The sequence below is a fragment of the Glycine max genome, chromosome 15, assembly GCF_000004515.6.
Source record: "Glycine max cultivar Williams 82 chromosome 15, Glycine_max_v4.0, whole genome shotgun sequence".
NCBI lineage: Eukaryota > Viridiplantae > Streptophyta > Magnoliopsida > Fabales > Fabaceae > Glycine > Glycine max.
Genome location: NC_038251.2, coordinates 38,525,127 through 38,549,230, shown reverse-complemented (window position 1 = coordinate 38,549,230; position 24,104 = coordinate 38,525,127).

Genomic DNA, 24,104 nt, shown 5'->3' with positions numbered 1-24,104 from the left:
CCCCCCCCAAAAAAAAAAAAAAAAAAAAAAAAAAAGATTTCAAAGGTGGTTGGAGAACGGACAGGTCAGCGCTTCAATGAAACAAACAGAATGCGCCTTCACATGAAGAATATTCCAGATTCGGGAGTTGTATTTACGTTTGAGGAAGGTATTAGCACCTCTCACGTTTGTCCCAAAGGACAACAGCCTTAGATTAGAATTGTGTGAAATTATGTATCTAAACTTTTATTTCTTTTTTATTTTTGAGGACAACAAAAGCGGGGCTCTTGCTCCTACGTACCCTCCATCGAAGAGGAAATTAGACCAGCGTAGTTATTTCAAAAGGGCGAATCAAGCGATTCTTTTTACTTGGAAGGTGGTCCTTTTAAGGCATTGGTCCTTTTACGAAAAGTAAATGAAACGAAAATAAAAGTACGCGAAACAAATGGGGACCACCAAGGGTACATAGAATGAATTGAAAAGTTCGATTTCGGGAACTTACCGGTTGAAGACCGAAGAACGACGAAGGACGAACGACGATGAACGGTTGAAAATCTTCGCGAAATCACCCACGGAAACGTTACAGAAGCGCCTCGGCTTGAATTTTCTTCACGGAAAGAATTTTCTCACTAATTTTAAGTGATCCCGAAATACCAGAAGGGCTGAACCCCTTTCTCCTTCACTCCTCCCCCTATTTATAGGAAAATAGGGGAGGAGCTTGCCACCCAGCTCGCCCAGGCGAGCCAGGTTGCTTCCTCCAGAAGCAACCACCTTCTGGAGGAACATCCTGGAAGGCCCAAGTGGGCCTGGTTGCTATTTGCACCCCTTTTTTACTAAGTACACCCCCTCGCTTTTTTTGGTGATTCTTTTTCCGTAACGTTACGAAACTTTACGAATTTTATAACGATACTTGTTTTCTTTCCATAAGGTTACGGAACCTTACGGGTCACGTAATTACTCCTTTTTTGGCTTTCGGAATTGTACGGAACCTCACGGACTGCGTAACAATGCTTTCTTTTGATTTTCGGCATGTTACGGAATGTCACGGATTGTATAACAATGCTTCTTTTTGATCTTCGGCATGTCACGGAACTTCACGTATTGTGCAACAAAGGGTGCCAAGTACCTCGAAGCGGTCAAACAAAGGTTGCATGCCATCAAACAATGGTCCCTAGACGAAATTAGGGTATGACACTTGCCCCTCTTTACTTACCTTTTATCGGAGATAAGAGGAAAGCCAAGATAAAACACTGATTTCGTCCGTCTTTGCCCTCTCTGTGATTAGTCTATGACGACTCCCGTCTCTCCTTCTTTTTTCTCTGCACAACACAAAACAAAACACAAACAACAAAAAACACCAATAACATAATATACATGTATACACATGTTTGGCGATGGAACCGATCAGAAAAATAACAAAAAAACATATTTTCCAGTCACCGGAGGCTCTGTGCTTGATAATGGAGGACGCATGAACAGCGCTAGGCAATCAATTCATGGGGCTCCAGACTCGATGGTGGAGGATGCATGAATGACAATCAATTAATGGGGCTCCGGATAAGATTCATTGGTGGAGGACGCACGAAGAACGCTAGGCAATCAATTCGTGAGGCTCCGGACTCAATGGTGGAGGATGCATGAATGACAATCAATTCATGGGGCTCCGGATAAGATTCGTTGGTGGAGGATGCATGAATGACAACTAATTCATGGGGCTCCGGACTCGATGGTGGAGGATGCATGAATGACAATCAATTAATGGGGCTCCGGATAAGATTCATTGGTGGAGGATGCACGAACAGCGCTAGGCAATCAATTCGTGGGGCTTCAGACTCGATGGTGGAGGATGCATGAATGACAATCAATTCATGGGGCTCCGGATAAGATTCGTTGGTGGAGGATGCATGAATGACAACTAATTCATGGGGCTCCGGACTCGATGGTGGAGGATGCATGAATGACAATCAATTCATGGGGCTCCGGATAAGATTCATTGGTGGAGGATGCAGAAACTGCGCTAGGCAATCAATTCGTGGGGCTCCGGACTCGATGGTGGAGGATGCATGAATGACAATCAATTCATGGGGCTCCAGATAAGATTTGTTGGCAGGACCGAATGGTCCACCGGGTTCTTTCACCTAAAAGGCGATCATGCTTTAGCAAGGAAAAAATAAATCATTCACAAGAGCACCATATTTTAGAGAAACAATATACTCATGCCAAAAGTAATTTTCCTTGTAACCGATAATGAAGGGCATGATGTCAACATTTAGCTTATAAATGAACATTCAGGGGAAACGTCGGGTCAAACTGAAACTGGGAATAAAATCACTCATAGTGTATAAAAAACTCACACAGGTAAGTGTTTTACCCTAATCCCAAACCATAGTTGCACCATGACTTTATTTTGCACATGATTTCCTATCGAACCAAAAGATCACACGAACGATCACGGATCAATAAGATTTTCTCGAGGGTAGTGTTTTTGGAGGGGAAGCTAGGTGTTTCGGTTTTTCCTCTTTGTTTATGTGGGGCGGGATATCGCCAGTCGAGAGCGACTTTGAATGGCAATCCCAAAGGAAGAACTACTTCAAAAATGGGTTTTCCATTGCCGGCAATCATTTACCCTGCCGAAAATTTATCTAGTCAGAAGAACTTCTGTTCTCTTTCCTGGTTTCCTGTATTGATCGGGAATTATTCTGTTTTTCCTTCGATCTTTTTTCTTTTTACTTTCTTCCAATTTTCGATCGGGAATCCTTCTTTTCCTTTTCTTTTCTTTCTTTTCATTTCTTCCTTTCCGATCTTTGATAGGGAATTCAGGTTTTAGCATTCGTTATTCGCTCTCCCTTGAGGAGATTCTGCTATCCTTTTCTTTGGGGGAAAGGATGAGGATTCTTTTCATGGGCCAAGGTTCAAAGTAGCTTAAGGTTGTGTCTCAACATGGTCTTTTCATCGTGCGAGCCCGATTTTGATATCTGGGGCAAAACAAATTTGTGTGTCAAGGTGTCGGTCTCGGGTTGAATTTCCATATTATTTCCACAAGGCACGCGTAACAATGATGATTTGGAAACAACATGCAAAATTAGTCATGGCTACAGCTAGGTAGGTACTCAAGCATCCAGTTTATGGCATTGTGATACTAAGGCTTGGGATTTACACAAGTAGACCCAATATTTCCAAATTATGTTCTTTCATCGGTTCAACGAATCCATCCATTCTTATCTTGGTTATTCTGGAAAATAAACTCTTAGCATCAGTCTCTTGTTTCCAAAAGATATGTTTGCTCTCTACGAATGATTTATGCTTCCTATGACCATAACATGCCGACCTTCAAGGTCTTTCTTTCTTTTTCTTTTTTGTTTCATTTTTTTATGTTTGCAAAAACTATACATCCATTGCCATCTATTAGAAAAAATTTTCTTTGTACACCTACATTCCTATACACAACAAACTTTTTCTGTAAACACACGCATTAAAACTCTTTCTCTTTATATCAACACGGTCTATATAAAAACTCTATTCCTGTTCAAAGATTTCTTTTTCATTTTTCAGCATACACTCGTGGTTTATACAAAAATTTCTTTATATACACTCATTACTCACACACAAGAATTTCTTTTCACACCTTATTTACACACACACAAAATCTTTCCATACATTTTTTTACATATAAAAAACTCTTTTCTTTTCTTTATATATAGACACAACATTTGTTCACAACGCCTCTTTCTTTTTTCTATTCTTGGCGTTATCATGATTTTTGTTCGTTTTATTTTTGGGACGACGTTCCTAAAGGAAAACTCTACAAGGTTCTGAAATTTCAACAAACATTATCGACAATAATGAAGTAAGCACTAACGCAACAGTCCAAACAAAATGTATGCACAAAACAGAAGACAATCGAAAAAACAAAACAAACGTTAGTTCCTCAAGTTATAAAAATAAAATAATATGTAACAGATAAAGAGGAAACATAAAAGAGAATATGAATCTGGGGATCTCCCGGTCACGTGGCTCCACTCCCTCCCAAGAAACCGAGTAAATCTGTCATCTCCTCATCCATGTGGGCCTCATCTGCATCGCCGGGAGCCTCTACAGGCGCCTCCCCTTCCGGGGTCTCAAGCCAATCTCCGGGCCATGCAACCTCAGCCCTGAACTGATCTGGAGTAGGGCACACAAAAGGAGCGCAACCCTGGCTCTGCTGACTGAAGCTGAGCTGGTAGAGACACTCATGTATCTGCACCTGCCCCCTGTGGTTGGTCGCCAGCTGGCGAACCAAGTGCTGTAAATACCGCTCCATGCCAAATGACCCAGCTGGATCAGCCTGATGAGGTGGTGGCGGTGCGTCTGGGGCCTGTGGTGCATCACCCTGCGCCTGTCTAGGCGTGCAATACTTCTCAATGAAGGCCCGGGTGATCGACAGTGGAATCACCTTACTAGGTGTGACGGGAATCCCGAATGACTGGTAGAGACCCGTGATCAATGCTGGAAACCCCAGGGCCCTATTAGACTTATCTGGGTCTAGAGGGTGCCTGGTAGGTGGCATACCTGCAAATAAATAAATGGTGTCAGCGATCAACTGAGCCACATGGACACTCATCCGTGTCAGGATGGCATACACCAGCTGACACTTCGGAAGAGGGAGGTCGGAGTTATGATCACTGGGCAGGACATTGCTAAGCAGCAAAGTCATCCACATCTGGGTCAAGGTGGTCATGCTGGTGCGCATGATCCGCACACGCCTCCCAGCAGCGGTCCGAGCAAAATCCTGACCCGGTATGCATAACAGATGGGCAATGGCCTCCTCGTCAAATCCATTGGCCCAATTCCTTCTCCGACTAAACTCGCACTCCTGACCCTCCTCTAACACTAGCGAGTCACCCAGGAACTGGCTGAGGGCGTCTGCATCAAAAGGAATCCACTAGCCCCTTACCCATGACCGCATGTCTCGCACGCCCTCCTCCGTGGGCCAAGCATTAGCGTAAAACTCTAGGACTATATCTGAGTCAAACTTAGCCATGGGAGTGACCAGCGACGTCCATCGCCGGCGAGCTATCTCTTCCTGAAAATCTGCGTACTCATCGTCCCTGAGCTGGACGTGTCTCTCTCGGCGGAATGACCATCCTTTGATGGCCTCGAAACGCTGCTGGTGCTCAGCGCTCCTGAAACGATGGCTATCAAACTCGGGAGCGGCACTGGTCCCTTCAGCCGCAGCGTCCCTCCTAGATCTTTTTGCGGAAAGCTTTCTCGGAGCCATTTCCTGTGAAGACAAACATTTGGAAAGTTAGTTTACAAGAAATATACCAATCATTATAAACAAGAGCCAAACAACACTTCATATGGCACAAGTGTCAACATGCACTTTATAAGATAATCATATTGGGGTCGTGCTATTTTATGACACATATGCATTTGCACACATAAAAATTTGGTGAATAGCACTTTACGACACACATCCATGTACATACTTTTTTGACAAACCTTTTCATGCTACATCCTCTATATATACACACATTTTTTTTTGGAAGGATTCTTTTTCTACCTACTCACAAATACACATATTTTGAAAAACACTTTTACGCTACCCATCCAAACACTTTGTAAGGCACTTCATGCTATATATATTCATATTATGCAAGGCATTTTCATGCTATATATATTCACATTTTGCAAGGCATTCTATTCTACATTTTGCAAGGCATTTCATGCTACAAATTTACATACATACATATTATCGAAGGGTTTTTTCATGCTATCTAAGCGCAAGGCATTCCTCATGAGGCAGCAAGCTTTGAATTCCATTCAAAAAACTCCTCAAACATGTTCTAATACTCATGCATCTTTTACATTCAAAACCGGAAACTTAAATTCCCAGGCATGAGTCATCCTTTTGGCACTTTAGTCTAGCTTCTACAAACTACCCACACACTCACAATGTGCACAATTTGTTTCGCAAGCTAAGTTCCACCAAATCATGCGCAAATGCCATTGAGGCATTTCACCGAACACTTGGTGGGCGCATGTTTAAGCATGAAAATCAAAGGAATGGGGGCAATGTGGCATGCCCCATTACCTCCGAATGCACCCTAGGCCTAAGGCCATCCCCTACAACCCCTCAATTCAACAAAAACAAGCAATAATTCAAGGATAAATCCCTCACATTTTAAGCAAATACATGCAACTTAGAGCACCAAAATATATCAATGGAAAGCCAGAGAGCCCAAGAATGAGGTACTTACTTGTTGGAGATGAATAATAGAGCAAAATGGAATCAAAAACGCAAAAAATGGTGACCTAGGGGCTGCAAAATTGGTGATTCCCATAGCCTTCTTTTTGAATGAGGGGGGGAAGAGTTTTTGGTGCAGAAACCTTCCCCCTTCCCCCTTTTTAACCCATTTCGTGCAGGGGTTGCTCGCCCAGGCGAGCTAACCTGCATTTTTTTTTGGGAGGAAATAAATAAGACTCCTAAGGGTCAGCGTTCGCTTACTCGAAACCCCTCAGGGTAGATTAGGCATCTAATACTTACTTTATAGACACAACAACAATAACTACTGGAGATTTTAAAGGATACTCGGCTGCTTTGCAGCGGCACTTTCCATTTGTCCCGGGCTAGGCAAAGGATGACGACCTATTGGTCGTGACTCTAGCCTCTACTTGCGTCCGTCCCTAAGTACCTGAAAGTAGGAAACAACAATGCGTGGCAAACCGTGACTGCGTCGTCGTCTTACTTTGATTGGTTTTTGCCTATAACCTTGTCTCGACCTTTGACCGTTGCCTAAGACGATTCTACCCCTGTTTATCACAAAATATGCATGCATATGTGTATGCATGAATGTTTTCAAATGCAATAATCTTCTTAGTGAAAGCATGTTAGGTTCAATTTTAATTAAGCGCTTAGGGCACCCCATGAACTGAGCGAAAGGGCTCAGGTTATCACAAACTGCACATGGTTTAAAACCAAAGTGAGGACTGAAGCCTCATACCCATGTTCTCTTCTTTTAAAGAACTGTGACGAGACAATTACAGCGGACAGGAATCCCTGGAGGAAACCAAGAAGAACACACAAACACAAAATAAAAAGAACATGCAGCGGTTTCCTCAATTGCCCCAGATTTCAAGCGTAATATCACTTAATGACATCGGAGTTCATGGGCGAGGGTAGCTCCTCGCCATCCATGTTGGCGAGCACCAGAGCCCCCCCAGAAAAAGCCCGTTTCACAATGAAAGGTTCTTCATAATTCGGGGCCCACTTCCCTCGATTATCTTTAACAGCGTGGGATATCTTTTTCAGGACAAGGTCCCCCTGATTGAACTTGCGCGGGCGTACCTTCTTGTCGAACGCGTTCTTTATCCTTTGTTGATACAGGCGCCCATGGCTCATGGCCGTCAAGCGCTTACCTTCAATAAGGTTGAGTTGGTCATAGCGTGTTTGAGCCCACTCTTATTCTTCTAGGCCCGATTCCGCTAGTATCTTCTGGGAAGGGACCTCTACCTCAAATGGGAGTACCGCTTCCATCCCATAAACCAAGGAATACGGCGTTGCCCCAGTAGAAGTTCGTACCGAGGTTCGATATCCATGCATGGCAAAAGGAAACATCTCATGCCAATCTTTGTATGACACTGTCATCTTCTGAGTAATCTTCTTAATATTTTTATTTGCAGCCTCCACAGCCTCCTTCATCTTTGGCCGATAAGGGGTGGAGTTATGATGCTGGATCTTGAAATCCCCGCACATTTCCTGCATCATTTTGTTATTCATATTGGTGCCATTGTCAGTAATGATCTTCCTAGGGAGTCTCTATCGACAAATCAGTTCCTTCTTTATGAAACTGACCACCACACTCCTCGTGACATTGGTATAAGAAGCCGCTTTGACCCATTTGGTGAAATAATCTATCACCACGAAAATGAAGCAATGACCGTTCGAAGCTTTGGGTTCGATGGCCCCAATGACATCTATCCCCCACATGGAAAAAGGCCAAGGGGCGGACATGACATTCAGAGGATGTGGCGGAACATTGACATTGTCCGCGTACGCTTGACATTTATGGCATTTCCTTACATGGGCGCAACAATCGCTTTCCATAGTGAGCCAGTAATAACCTGCTTTAAGGATCTTCCTGGCCATAGCATGCCCATTGGCATGTGTCCCAAATGAACCCCCGTGGACTTCCTCAATCATGTAGTTCGCCTCTTTGGCATCTACGCTTCGCAGGAGGGTCATGTCGTGATTTCATTTGTACAGGATGGTACCACTCACAAAGAAACCAATAGCCAATCTCCTTAACATTCTTTTGTCATTGTCAGAAATCCATGGTGGATATTCTTTGTTCTCAACATACTGTTTGATGTCGAAATACCACAGTTTCCCATCTCGCTATTCCTCTATCGCACAACAATGTGTCGGCTTGCCCCGAGATTTGAATTCAATGTACGGCAGATCCCCGTGTGGGGCAAGTTGAAACATCGATGCCAAGGTGGCCAATGCATCGGCCATTTGATTCTCTTCCCGAGGTATGTGGTGGAAAGAAATGTCGTCAAAGAATTCAGCTAACTTCAAGATATGAGTTTGATAGAGTATCAACTTTTGATCCCTAGTTTCCCATTCTCCTCTCAATTGACGTATTACCAAAGCCGAGTCTCCATACACTTTGAGTAGCTTTACGTCAAAATCAATGGCTGCTTGAATCCCAAGGGCGCACGCTTCATATTCGGCCATATTGTTGGTACAATTGAAACCTAGCCTGGCCGTGAAAGGAATACATTGATCATCTGGGGATACAAGGACTGCCCCTACTCCATGGCCCAAAGCATTAGATGCCCCATCAAAACAAACAATCCATTTGTCTATATCCTCGTGTGTCCGCTTCTCCTCGAATAGGGCCATGATGTCTTCATCTGGGAACTCAGGGTGCATCGGCCGAAAATCTTGGAGGGGTTGTTGGGCCAAATAATCTGCCAAGGCGCTTCCCTTTATCGCCTTTTGGGTGACGTACACAATATCGAATTCAGATAGTAGTACCTGCTGTCATACCCTAATTTCGTCTAGGGACCATCCGTTGTTGGGATGCGACCCTCGTTTGACCACTTCGAGGTACTTGGCACCCATCGTTAGGCAATTCGTGAAGTTCCGTGACATTCCGGAAGTCAAAAGAAGGCATTGTAGCACAATCCGTGAAGTTCCGTGACATCCCAGAAATTAAAAGTGTTACTGCACAATCTGTAAAGTTTCATAACATTCCGGAAGGCAAAAAAGGGATGATTACATAATCCATAAGGTTTCGTAACATTACGGAAAGAAAACAAGCATCGTTACAAAATTCGTAAAATTTCGTAACGTTACAGAAAAAGAATCACCAAAAAAGGGCAAGGGGTGTATTTAGTAAAAATGGGGGTGCAAATAGCAACCAGGCCCACTTGGGCCTTCCAGAATATTCCTCCAAAAGGTGGTTGCTTCTCGAGGAAGCAACCTAGCTTGCCTGGGCGAGCTGGGTGGCAAGCTTCTCCCCTATTTTCCTATAAATAGGGGGAGGAGTGAAGGGAAAAAATGTTCAGCCCTCCTGGTAATTCATGATCACTTAAAATTAGTGAAAAAAATTGTTTCTGTGAAGAAAATCCAAGCTGAGGCGCTTCCATAACGTTTCTGTGGGTGATTTCGCAAAGATTTTCAACCTTCTTCGACATTCTTCATTCGTTCTTCGTCGTTCTTCGGTCTTCAACCGGTAAGTTCCCGAAATCGAACTTTTCAATTCATTCTATGTACCCTTAGTGGTCCTCATTTGTTTCACGTGCTTTTATTTTCATTTCATTTACTTTTCTTACCCCCTTTTGACATGCTTTAGTCACTTACTTAAGTTATTTTCTCGCCTAATCAACAAATTAAATAAATTTCCACCGATCATTTGAATTGTAATATCCGTTAATTTCTGTTAAAAAGAAATCCGACCGTTCGATCATGCCGTAACCACGTTGGAAACCAAAAAGAGGTAAAATAATAATATAATAATCAAAAATATATTTTAGTAAAATAAAACAAAAAAATCAATCGGACGTTTTTTCTTTGGGATTTCTCTTTCTTAATCGGATCGACTAATGACCAAAGTGAAACTAAGGCTAAAATCAATTCATAAACCAAACTTTTTGTCAAACGCCTAAAAAAGCCATTTTCAAAGGTCCAACGCCTGGAAATGGTCTTTTCCGCTTTTATTGGTTAAATGTAGATTTCTAAAAAAAGCCTAAAAATCAATATGTAACTTTATTATCTCTTTCAAAAATAAAGAAATCATTAAATGGTCCAACGCCTTAATGTTTTCTCACTTTTCAAAAGAATCGAAAGATGGTCTAATGGCCCAACTCCATAAAATGACCTTTCATTCAAGGAAAACATATCTTGCAAAAAAGGATAAAAAAATAACTTAACCAAAACACTTTGTTCACAAAAGGACTACATAGGTCTGATTTTCTCATCACAATTGAGGAATACGTATGAGCAAAGGGAAACGCCCTTGTCGACCACAAAAAGATAAAAACATAAAAAGGCATAAAAAAGACATAAGAACGTAAAAAGGGAAAAGAATATAAATTGAAGTCATATTTGCACATTTGATTAAAGGTTGTCGTCTCTTGTGACGGACATGTGGGGTGCTAATACCTTCCCCGTGCGTAAATACAACTCCCGAACCTTTCACTTAAAGTTCGTAGACCACGTCTTTTCCGGTTTTTCCGACGTTTTCCTCAAATAAACATTGGTGGAGACTCCGCGCGTATTCCTTTCTTGGAACACGCACCCGCGAGTCACACATCGCCCTCCCGCCGAAGGGTAGGTTGCGACAGTTGGCGACTCCACTGGGGACTATTTTTTGAGAGTTAGGCCATTTAATCTTGTGCAATGTTTTATCATGACATCCTCCTTTGTTGGTTTCCCTTTATTTTTTATTATATTCTTGTGTATATAACTCTTTGATGCTTTTAGTGCATTTTAAAATGTATGCATGAGGTAAATATTTATTCATTTGATGCACACAAACACCAACACTATTTGCACACACGGTGAGTTGAAAAAGGGCCCTATACCCGGGTTCGTGGGAACATAAGGAGTGGAGGTGAATCTGTGATCATGCTAGGTCTCCGACTTGCTTGATTACAATGAACCCTAATCTAGAGTTTTTCTCTTTGAAAACATATTGTTGCTAGTAGTCCCTACTGCTGCAGTATGTTCTTCGAAGAGGATGATACCTCTAGAGACCATCAAGAGAGATATGACCACCTTGGGGATTATCACTAAAAACCTTTTTAGCTCTCTCCCATATAGGTCCCTTAAATAGGGGCACGGAGCAAACACGTTGCGTGCCATTTTTCCACTGCCATGCATAAGCATTATGTACCCTTTTGCTTATATTTGTTTGTGAATATTGTCGTACTATGTACATCCCCGTATTGTACCTTTCGCATATGCATCATGTGTGGGTTCCGTCTTAATCCCCTCTCTTGGGCAAACCAACGGAGGGTCCGTGTCACCTTCTTAAATACATGCGTTGGGCACTTTGCTACACCAAGACATTGTATCTAAGAAGGAGACAATTTCCCGGCCTCCCGTATTCATAAATTGCATTTGTGTCATGTGCATTCCTTCATGCATGCATCCATTCCACCCATGATAGATGTCGGAGTTTTCATTCGCACCGGGTTTTTGTTTCACTTTAGTAAACATGGGGACAAATCAAACTGGCAAAAGGTTTTATCAAGTCAAGATTAAGGGCCTAGATATCACCAGCATTAAGGAGTTGGGGCGGTTGATGGGACCTCCCCAAATGCAAGCCTTCCACAAGGCATACGGAAAGATCTTAGATTTGACCATAGCAGAGATATCCACAGAAGCCATTGCATCACTCACCCAATACTATGACCAGCCCTTGAGATGCTTCACGTTTGGAGACTTCCAATTAGTACCGATCGTTGAAGAATTTGAGGAGATTCTAGGATGTCCTCTTGGGGGAAGGAAACCGTATCTTTTCTCCGGGTTTCTTCCCTCCTTGAGCAAAATTGCAATTGTGATAAGGGATTCGGCGAGAGGATTGGACCGTGTAAAGAAAACTTGAAACGACATAGTGGGCCTACCACGGAAGTACTTAGAAGGCAAAGCGAGGGATATGGCGAATCAAGAGGAGTGGGTCCCGTTTATGGATGTATTAGCATTGCTAATCTTTGGGGTTGTCCTCTTTCCAAACATGGATAGTTTGGTGGACCTAGCCGCAATTGATGCTTTCCTTGCATATCACCATAGCAAAGAGAGCCCGGTGGTAGCTGTCTTGGCGGACTTATTTGACACATTTGACTGAAGGTGCGAAAAGAGTAGTGCACGGATCATTTGTTGTTTACCCGCTCTTTGTGTATGGTTGGTTTCGCACTTATTCGAACAAGACATAAGGCATCCATGTCCGCTTCGAAGCCATCGCTCGTATGTCGAAAAAAGAAGAGTAGATTGGGACCAACACTTGGCTGCGATAGGAGGCAGAACAGTCAACTGGTTTCCACGATGGAAAGAAGGATACGAGGGGTTGCATTAACTACAATCCCACACTTGCTATAAGACAGTTAGGGCACCCCATGAGGGGAGCACTGACGGATGAAAGCCTGTCTCCTTTCCTTGTGAGAGATTTTGGCGCGCAAAATTTTAAGGTTATACAAAGAGTCCATAAGGCATGGGAAAGCCCATTAAGGAAAGATAAAGAACTTAGGGGCATTCGTAATGGCATCATTGGTCGTTATCATGAATGGCTGAAAGTTTGTACACGAGGTTTAGATTGGCTCGCCAAGTTAAAGATTATCAATGAAGAGAACTTCGAAGCTCCGGAAGAGGATGAAGAAGTCCGAGCTCTGAAAACCGAACTAGGAAAAGCGAGACTTGCCAAAGAAAAATTCAAGTTGGTCGCTACAGACGTCCGGAAAGAGTGTGCCGGGTTACGAGAAGAAAATGCAGCTACCGCAAAAGCCCTTGAACAAGAAACCAAGAGGGCTCGCAAGGAAGAGCATTGGTGTGACAAATTCCGTGGAGCATTGTGGGGCAGCAACAGTGAGCTCAAGCTTCGAAGGGAAGAGAGAGACCAATCACGAGCACATAGCATGGTTTTAAAAGAAGAGTTAGCCGTTTGCTCAAGGTCCAAAAGAAACTTGTCTCAGCGTTTATGCGAGACAAAGACCAACATGTTAGCTATCATCACCAAGTACCAAGAAGAACTAAGTCTAGCCACGGCCCATGAGCATAGGGTGGCAAACGAGTATGCCCAAGTGTACACGGAAAAGGAGGCTAGAGGAAGGGTGATCGACTCGTTACACCAAGAGGCACCATGTGGATGGACCGATTTGCTCTTACCTTGAACGGGAGTCAAGAACTTCCCCGATTGCAAGCCAAGGCCAAAGCAATGGTGGACACCTACTCCACCCCCGAGGAGATCCACAGACTTCTTGACTATTGTCAGCATATGATAGATTTAATGGCCCATATAATTAGGAACCGCTAGGGAACTTGTATTGTCACTCAGATCTTGACTAGTTATAAACTTTTTGAATAAGATGAGTTCATCCCATGTTTTTACTCCAAAAAGTCAGTGCGAATCAAATCACCCCTGCATTTTATCCCTAGCATGCATTCATAATTTTTACCTACTCCTCATGTTTGGTTTTTCTAGGAAAAACACCATAACTAAATGCGCCCCAAGGCATCCCTATCGCACCAGATCCAAATCTAGAATGATGGGTGATCAAGAGGAGACACAGGAACAGATGAAAGCCGACATGTCAGCTCTGAAAAATATGGCCACCGCTGCCGACGTTAGTTCAACTGCCAAAGCAGACCCAACTCTCCTAGCTACCGCGCACCATCCTCCCCCAAATATGGTAGGACGAGGAAGGAGCACACTGGGGCACAACAGCAGCCCCTATTTGGGATACAACCGGGTGCCTTACCCTTATGGATTGCCACCTAATTACACGCTGCCAGTCATGCAAGATTATGCGGTTCATGTCTCTTCCCCCATCCTTGAAGGGGAGCCTCCTCGACAGCCCGACGAGGTCCACGAAGATCATTAAGAGTATGCCCAAGGCGATGTCGAGTTCTACCCCCCGATCCCTATCGAGGGGCCGGCACCCAACACTTTGCCTCAGCCCAACCTCACAGCACAACCAATAATCTTGTCTACAGAAGGACCACCCCCGGCGACCGAAGAAAGAAGGAAACTCGATCTCCTCGAGGAGAGATTGAGGGCTGTTGAAGGCTTTGGTGACTATCCATTCGCGGACATGACGGATCTTTGCTTGGTACCAGATGTTGTTATCCCCCCAAAATTCAAAGTGTCGGACTTCGACAAGTATAAAGGGACGACTTATCCCAAGAACCATCTCAAGATGTATTGTTGCAAGATGAGCGTGCACTCTAGGGATGAGAAGCTATTAATACACTTTTTCCAAGATAGCTTGGCCGGGGCCGCGGTTGTTTGGTACACTAATCTGGAAGCTTCCCGCATCCGTACTTGGAAGGACCTGATTATTGCTTTCCTAAGGCAATATCAGTATAATTCCGATATGGCTCCCGATCGCACTCAGCTACGGAATATGTTCAAAAAGGAAGGTGAAACCTTTAAAGAATACGCACAACGGTGGAGAGACCTGGCAGCACAAGTGGCCCCTCCCATGGTCGAAAGGGAGATGATCACCATGATGGTAGACACCTTGCCAGTGTTTTACTATGAGAAGTTGGTAGGCTACATGTCGTCCAGCTTCGCAGACCTAGTATTCACCGGGGAAAGAATCGAAGTAGGGTTGAAAAGAGGGAAGTTCGATTACGTTTCCTCCACAAGTGCCAATGCTAAAAGAATCGGAGCAATTGGGGCAAAAAGGAAGGAGGGAGATGCCCACGCCGTCACTTCGGTGCCCGCATAGGTCAAACCCCTGCAGACATCTCATGGTACACATCAGTATGCACAACATCATCTGAGCTTCTCAACTCACGCCGGGAACTCCTCTAATTCAGCACCCGTGCAGCCTAAGGCACCCATCCAGAGGGAAGCCCCCCAAGTTCCAACTCCAACCACGACTCGCCCCGCCGGCAATTCCAACGCAATGAGGAACTTTCCCCCGAGACCAATTCCAGAATTCACCCCACTCCCAATGACGTATGAAGACCTCTTGCCATCCCTAATCGCCAACCAATTGGCCATAATAACTCCCAGGAAGATCTTCCAACCCCTTTCCCAAAGTGGTATGATCCTAACGCAACTTGCACGTACCATGGGAATACCCCGGGGCATTCCATCAAAAAATGTTTGGCCCTTAAATACAAGGTCCAACATTTGATAGATGCTGGATGGCTGATATTCCAAGAGGATCAGCCCAACGTGAAAACCAACCCGCTCGCTAATCATGGAGGGGGAGCGGTTAATGCTATTGAGTCAGATAGGCCGCGCAGGTCTAAACCTTTAAAGGACATGGCAACCCCTAGGAGGTTTATCTTTGAGGCCCTACAAAAGAGAGGTGTGATTCCCCATGGTGGGCATAAAGAGGATTCTTGTTCGTTGCATCCCGGCGAGCTACATAGCATAGAAACATGTTTGGCAGTAGAGGAATTGTTGCAGTGAATGATAGATCAAGGCCGACTGGAAGTCGGTGATGAGGGGAGGGAAGAGCAGCATATATGTATGCAGCCCATGGATGAGAGAAGTTTTGGAAGGCCTAAACCTTAAGTGATATATTTCACCAAGGGCGCAGCTTCGCAAAAGCCCCGACACCCCTCAGCAGCTAAACCTGTCCCTTTCCCATACCAAAACAGCCACGCAGTCCCATGGAGGTACACACCTTCGAACAAAAAGGATGAAGAAGCCACCGACATCAGTTCGTTGTCGGCCAAGGTAACCAATATCACGGGGCTGAGCGATGTGACCCACAGCGGTCGCGTGTTTGCGCCCCCTGACCTACCAATTCAGCCCACGAACGTCAAGGGGAAGGAAAAGGTAGTGGAAGAACAAGATGATAAAATGCCCCTCACTCCGAATGAGGATATTCTGGTGAAAGGTCTTCCGGAGAAAAGGGATGGTTATGGAAAGAAGGAGGTGTCGCTAGAGGAAGCCAGCGAGTTTCTCCGCATAATTCAGCAAAGCGAGTTCAGGGTTATTGAGCAGCTCAACAAAACCCCGGCCAGGGTCTCGCTGTTGGAATTACTCATGATCTCGGAGCTTCATCGGGCTTTGCTAATAAAGGTTTTGAACGAAGCCCATGTGGTCCAAGATATCTCTGTAGAAGGTTTTGGAGGGCTCGTCAATAATATCACCGCCAACAATTATGTCACCTTCGCCGAAGAAGAAATCCCTGCCGAGGGAAGAGGGCATAACAAGGCTTTGCATGTATCAGTCAAGTGTATGGACCACATTGTAGCCAAGGTGCTCATCGATAATGGTTCAAGCTTAAACGTAATGCCCAAAAGCACTTTGGAGAAATTACCGTTTAATGCTTCCCATCCAAAGCCAAGTTCCATGGTAGTTCGTGCCTTCGACGACACCCGTCGAGAGGTTAGGGGAGAGATCGACCTCTCGGTACAGATAGGCCCTCACACCTGTCAGGTTACCTTTCAAATAATGGATATTAACCCCCCTTACAGCTGCCTGTTGGGACGCCCGTGGATCCATTCGGTGGGATTCGTTCCCTTTACACTCCACAAGAAATTGAAGTTCGTAGTGGAAGGACATTTGGTTATCGTATCGGGTGAGGAAGACATCTTGGTGAGTTGCCCATCCTCTATGCCATATGTGGAGGCCGCGGAGGAGTCACTAGAAACCGCTTTCCAGTCCTTCGAGGTGGTAAGCATTTCCTCCATGGATTCCTTCTCTAGGCAACCTTGCCTGCCAGATACGGTAGTAATGGTGGCCCGGGTAATGTTGGGGAATGGTTACGAGCCCGGAATGGGTTTTGGCAGGGACAACGGCGGCATAACTAGCCTGATAAGCGCCAAAGGAAATCGTGGGAAGTTTGGGTTAGGCTACAAACCTACACAGGCAGATATAAGGAAAAGCATTGCGGGAAGGAAAAGCGGAAGTCAAGACTCGCGATTAAGACAAGAAGACGAAGGAAGCCTGCCTTGCCACATAAGTAGGAGCTTTATAAGCGCAGGTCTAGGGGACGAAGGCCAAGTTGTTGCAATATGCGAAGATGATGCTCCGAGTGGGTCAGATTTGGTACGACCATGCCCTCCTGATTTCCGACTAGGAAATTGATGAGTGGAGGAGCGCCCGGACATTTACGCGACAAGCATAATGTAAACCTTTTTATGGCTTTAAAAGCTCTACAGTTGGGCCTAGGCTTTAGAGTTTCCTTTTGTCAAGGCTTTGTGTCTTTTGTTCCTGAATCTATAATACAAATATCTTTCTTCATCTGTTCCTGTGTCTCTACCCATTCTCATCCATTTGCATGTTTACTTGTTTATGTTTAAAACGCCAGATCCGACGACGAGTCCCTCGAAGGTACTAATACCTGGGACCCACCCATCGACTTCGAGCAAGAAACGAATCAAACAGAAGATGAAGAGAACGAGGATGTGGGACTTCCCCCGGAGTTGGAAAGGATAGTCGCCCATGAGGACCAAGAAATGGGGCCTCATCAAGAAGAGACAGAACTAGTAGACTTGGGAACTGACAGTGGAAAAAGGGAAGTAAAGATAGGCACGAGTATGACCGCACCCATCCGTGAAGAATTAACAGCCCTGCTAAGAGACTACTAAGACATCTTTGCTTGGTCATACCTAGATATGCCCGGTTTGAGTTATGACATTGTACAACATCGATTACCCCTAATTCCTGAGTGTCCCCCAGTAAAACAGAAACTGAGAAGGATGAAGCCCGAGACATCCTTGAAGATAAAAGAAGAGGTAAAGAAACAATTTGACGCTGGGTTTTTGGTTGTCGCTCGGTACCCAAAATGGGTTGCCAACATTGTACCAGTCCCTAAGAAGGATGGGAAGGTGTGAATGTGTGTGGATTATCGAGACCTGAACCGGGCCAGTCCCAAAGACAACTTTCCTTTGCCGCACATCGATATCCTTGTGGATAATACGACCAATTTCTCTTTATTTTCCTTCATGGATGGGTTCTCCGGTTACAATCAGATAAAGATGGCGCCAAAGGATATGGAAAAGACTACCTTCATCACCCTATGGGGAACATTCTGTTACAAGGTGATGTCCTTTGGACTCAAGAATGCTGGGGCAACTTATCAACGGGCTATGGTAGCTTTGTTCCACGATATGATGCACCAAGAGATCGAGGTCTATGTGGACGACATAATTGCCAAATCTAAATCTGAGGAGGAACACCTTGTCAACCTGCGGAAGTTGTTCGAAAGGCTTAGGAAGTATCAATTGAGGTTGAACCCCGCTAAGTGCACTTTTGGGGTCAAATCAGGGAAATTGCTAGGTTTCATCGTAAGCCAGAAAGGGATGGAGGTAGACCCCGAAAAGGTGAAGGCCATCCTTGAGATGCCGGAACCCCGTACCGAGAGGCAAGTCCGAGGTTTCCTGGGACGTTTGAATTATATTGCCAGATTCATATCACAGCTCACTGCTATGTGTGAGACGTTGTTCAAACTCTTACGCAAAAACCAAATCGACCGTTGGAATGAGGATTGTCAAGAGGCATTTGGGAGGATCAAAAAGTGTCTCATGAATCCTCCTGTGCTTATGCCACCGGTACCCGGAAGGCCTCTCATCTTGTATATGATGATTTTGGACGAGTCGATGGGATATATGCTGGGGCAACATGATGAGTCCGGAAAGAAAGAGCGCGTTGTCTACTACTTGAGTAAGAAGTTCACGGCTTGTGAAATGAATTACTCCCTGCTCGAAAGAACGTATTGTGCTTTAGTCTGGGCGTCCCATCGCCTAAGACAATACATGCTGAGCCATACCACCTGGTTGATATCCAAGATGGACCTGGTTAAGTACATCTTTGAAAAGCCAGCTCTTACGGGACGAATCGCCCGGTGGCAAGTTTTGCTATCCGAGTTTGATATAGTTTACGTCACCCAAAAGGCGATAAAAGGAAGCGCCTTAGTAGATTATTTGGCTCAGCAGCCTCTCAACGACTATCAGCCCATGCATCCCGAATTCCCAGATGAGGACATCATGGCCTTGTTTGAGGAAAAACTAGACGAGGACCGGGACATATGGACCGTGTGGTTTGGTAGAGTGTCAAACGTTCTAGGCCATGGCATTGGAGCAGTATTGGTCTCTCTAGACAATCAATGTATATCTTTCACAGCCAGGCTGGGGTTTGACTGCACCAACAATATGGCTGAGTATGAAGCATGTGCCCTGGCCATCCAGGCAGCGATTGACTTCAATGTCAAGCTACTCAAGGTGTACGGGGACTCAGCGTTGGTGATCCATCAACTAAGAGGGGAATGGGAAACTAGAGACCCCAAGCTGATACCCTACAAAGCCTATATCAAGGAGATGGCTAATTCCTTTGATGAGATCTCCTTCCATCATGTTCCCCAGGAGGAAAATCAAATGGTTGATGCGCTTGCCACTTTGGCGTCCATGTTCCAGCTAACGCCGCACAGGGATCTACCATACATTGAGTTCTGATGTCGTGACAAACCCGCACATTGTTGCCAGGTGAAAGAGGAACAGGACGGTAAGCCTTGGTATTTCGATATCAAGCGATATGTCAAAAGCAAAGAGTACCCACCGGAGACTTCCGACAATGATAAAAGGACATTGAGGAGATTGGCGGTCGGTTTCTTCATAAGCGGGAGCATACTATATAAAAGAAACCACGACATGACTCTCCTACGATGCGTGGATGCCAAAGAGGTGAACCACATGATCGAGGAAGTCCACGAGGGTTCGTTTGGAACACACGCCAATGGGCATGCTATGGCCAGGAAGATCCTGAGGGCAGGTTATTACTAGCTCACCATGGAAGGTGATTGTTGCGTCCATGTAAGGAAATGCCACAAGTGTCAAGCGTTCGTGGACAATGTCAATGCTCCGCCACATCCTCTAAATGTCATGTCCGCCCCTTGGCCTTTTTCCATGTGGGGAATAGATGTCATCGAGGCCATCGAGCCCAAGGCTTCGAACGGTCACCGCTTCATTCTCGTGGCGATAGATTATTTCACCAAGTGGGTCGAGGTGGCTTCCTACACCAATGTCACGAGGAATGTAGTGGTCAGATTTATAAAGAGGGAGCTGATTTGTCGGTACAGACCCCTTAGGAAGATCATTACTGACAATGGCACCAACCTGAATAACAAGATGATGCAGGAAATGTGTGCGGATTTCAAAATCCAGCATCACAACTCCACGCCCTACCGGCCAAAGATGAACGAAGCCATGGAAGCAGCCAACAAGAATATTAAGAAAATTATTCAGAAGATGACAGTATCATACAAGGATTGGCATGAGATGTTGCCTTTTTCCTTGCATGGATACCGAACTTTAGTACGAACTTCTACTGGGGCAACGCCGTATTCCTTGGTTTATGGAATGGAAGCGGTACTCCCATTTGAAGTAGAGATCCCTTCCCAGAGGATACTAGTAGAATCGAGCTTAGAAGAATCAGAGTGGGCTCAAACACGCTATGACCAACTCAACCTTATTGAAGGTAAGCGCTTGACAGCCATGAGTCATGGGTGCCTGTATCAACAAAGAATGAAAAATGCATTCGACAAGAAGGTACGCTTGCGTAAGTTCCATGAGGGAGACCTTGTGCTGAAAAAGATGTCCCACGCCGTTTAAGATAATCGAGGGAAGTGGGCCCCGAACTACGAAGGGCCTTTCGTTGTGAAAAGGGCTTTTTCCGGAGGAGCCCTGGTGCTTACCAACATGGATGGCGAGGAGCTACCTTTACCTGTGAACTCTGATGTTGTCAAGCGATACTATGCTTAGAATCAGGGGCAATTAAGGATTTCGCTGCATGTTCTTTTATTTTTGTGTGTCTTCTTGGTTTCCCCCAGGGATTCCCGTTCACTGTATATCTCTTGTCACAGTTTTTTAAAGAAAGAGAACATGGGTTTGAGGCTTCAGTCCTCACTTTGGTTTTAAACCATGTGTTAGTTTGTGATAACCTGAACCTAACCAGCTCTTACTAAGAAGATTATTGCATTAAAACTGAACCTAACCAACTCTTACTAAGAAGATTATTGCATTAAAAACATTCATGCATACGCATACGCATGCATATTTTGTGATAATAGGGGCAGGATCCTCTTAGGCAACGGTCAGAAGTCAAGACAAGGTTAAAGGCAGAAACCCATCAAGGTAAAACGGTAACGCGGCCACGGTTTACCACGCAATGTTGTTTCCTACTTTCAGGTACTTAGGGACGGACGCAAGTAGAGGCTAGGGTCACGAACAATGGGTCGTCATCCCTTGCCTAGCTCTGGACAAATGGAAAACGCTGCTGCAAGGCAGCCTAGTATCCTTTAAATTTATAGTAATTACTATTGTGTCTTTAAAGTAAATATTGGATATCTGCCCTGAGGGGGTTCGAGTAAGCGAACGCCGACCTATAAAAAGCCTTACTTATTTCTTCCCACCCCCAAAAAAAAATAAACAGGTTAGCTCGCCTGGGCGAGCACCCCTGCACCTGCAAATAAAAAACGAGGGAGGAGGAGTTTTCCTCCACCCAAAACTCTCCCCCCTCACTTCAAAAACACCAAGCTCACGGGAACTACAAAGACAGCAGCCCCCAAGCTTCCATTGTTGAGTTTTTGCTTCCCTTTTCATGCTTTATTTCACTCCCCACAAGTAAGTGCACTTTCCCCTGGTTATTTAGCTCTCCCTTGATGTGTTTTAGTGCTTTAGTTGCTCATTTTTTGCGAAATTCGTGAAGCAATTCACATGTGAATCCATGCTTGTTTTCGCTAAATTAAGGGGTTGTAAGGGATGGCCTTAGGCCTATGTTGCATTCTGGAGTAATGGGGCATGCCACATTGCCCCCATTCTCTTGCTATTCATGCCAAAACATGCCCCCACCAAGTGCTCGGTGAAATGCCTCAATGACATATGGGCATGGTTTTGTAAGCTTGGGATTGTGGGACTGTTTTATATGTATAGGGACAACATGAAGGATTTAAAATGAGTGCCCAAATGCGATTCTAGGCCTAGGAACCCAAGCTTTTGATTTCAATACAAGAAAGCATAAAAATGAGGGCATTATGATAGGGGTTTCCCTTTAGGCCAGCGGCTGATTTTTGGGGCTGCACCATGATGTTTGCTCAGTTTGTGTAAAGATGTTATTCACCATGTACGTATATGTATAGGATAGGTAGCTAGAGAAAGGACCCTTCAAATAAGACGTGTATATATTGAATAGGTGCTCAAGTGCTTTATGAATGTACGAACGTTTGAATGCTTCACGAAATGAATATATGATGTGGAATTGCCTCTCAAGTGTAGATAGATGGCATGAAAATTCCTTTTCAAATGCAAGTATGTGCGTGACATGAGATGGGCTCTCAAATGTGCATATATGTATAAATAAATGTGAATGAAACAAAAAAAAATTTTAAAAATACTTCAACTGTGCGTAGGTAATTTTTGGTAGCAAAATACTTTGAATATGGACATGTGTAATTTTGGCACAATACCTTGAGCATGCATATATGAATTCTTTTAAAAAAAAATATATATGTGGTAACTGGAATGTTTTGAATATCCTTGTATATTGATAAATAGCAGGATACTTGGTGCGTATGCACGTTGGTAAATGTTCTTCTTTAAGGAGATGTGGGCACAAATTTGTTCTAAATCGAAAGAATTAGCATGCCATTTTTGCTTTAAAATAGCATTTCCTTGTAAACTAACTTTCCTAATGTTTGCCCTCACAGGAAATGGCTCCGAAAAAGCTTTCTGCGAAGAGATCTAGGAGGGACGCCGCGGCTTAAGGGACCAGCGCCACTCCTGAGTTTGATAGCCACCGTTTCAAGAGCGTCGGACATCAGCAGCGTTTCAAGGCCATCAAAGGATGGTCGTTCCACTGAGAGAGATGCGTCCAGCTCAGGGACGATGAGTACACCGACTTTCAGGAAGAGATAGCTCGCCGGCGCTGGACGTCGCTGGTCACACCGACTTTCTGCGAAGAGATCTAGGAGGGACGCTGCGGCTTAAGGGACCAGCGCCACTCCTGAGTTTGATAGCCACCGTTTCAAGAGCGTCGGACATCAGCAGCGTTTCAAGGCCATCAAAGGATGGTCGTTCCACTGAGAGAGATGCGTCCAGCTCAGGGACGATGAGTACACCGACTTTCAGGAAGAGATAGCTCGCCGGCGCTGGACGTCGCTGGTCACTCCCATGGCTATGTTTGACCCAGATATAGTCCTAGAATTTTATGTTAATGCTTGGCCCACAGAAGAGGGAGTGTGGGACATGCAATCATGGGTGAGGGGGTAGTGGATTCCCTTTGAGGCAGACGCCCTCAGCCAATTCCTGGGTGACCCGCTGGTGTTATAAGAAGGCCAGGAGTGCGAGTTTAGTCAGAGAAGGAACAGGGCCGACGGATTTGACGAGGAGGCCATTGCCCAGCTATTATGTATACCGGGTCAGGATTTTGCCCGGACCACTGCCGGGAGACGAGTGCGGATCATGCGCACCAACATGACTACCTTGACCCAGACGTGGATGACGTTGCTGCTCAGCAACATCCTGCCCAGCGATCATAACTTCGACCTCCCTCTGCCGAAGTGTCAGCTGGTGTATGCCATCATGACACGGATGAGCGTCCATGTGGCTCAGTTGATCGCTGACGCCATTTATTTATTTGCAGGTATGCCACCTACCAGGCACCCTCTAGACCCAGATAAGTCTAACAGGGCCTTGGGGTTTCCAGTGTTGATCACGGGCCTCTACCAGTCATTCGGGGTTCCCGTCACACCTAGCAAGGTGATTCGACTACCGATCACCCGGGCCTTCATTGAGAAGTATTGCACGCCTAGACAGGCGCAGGGTGATGCACCGCAGGCCGCTGACGCACCGCCACCACCTCATCAGGCTGATCCAGCTGGGTCATTCGGCATGGGGCGGTATTTCCAGCACTTGGTTCGCCAGCAGGCGGCCAACCACAGGGGGCAGGTGCAGATCC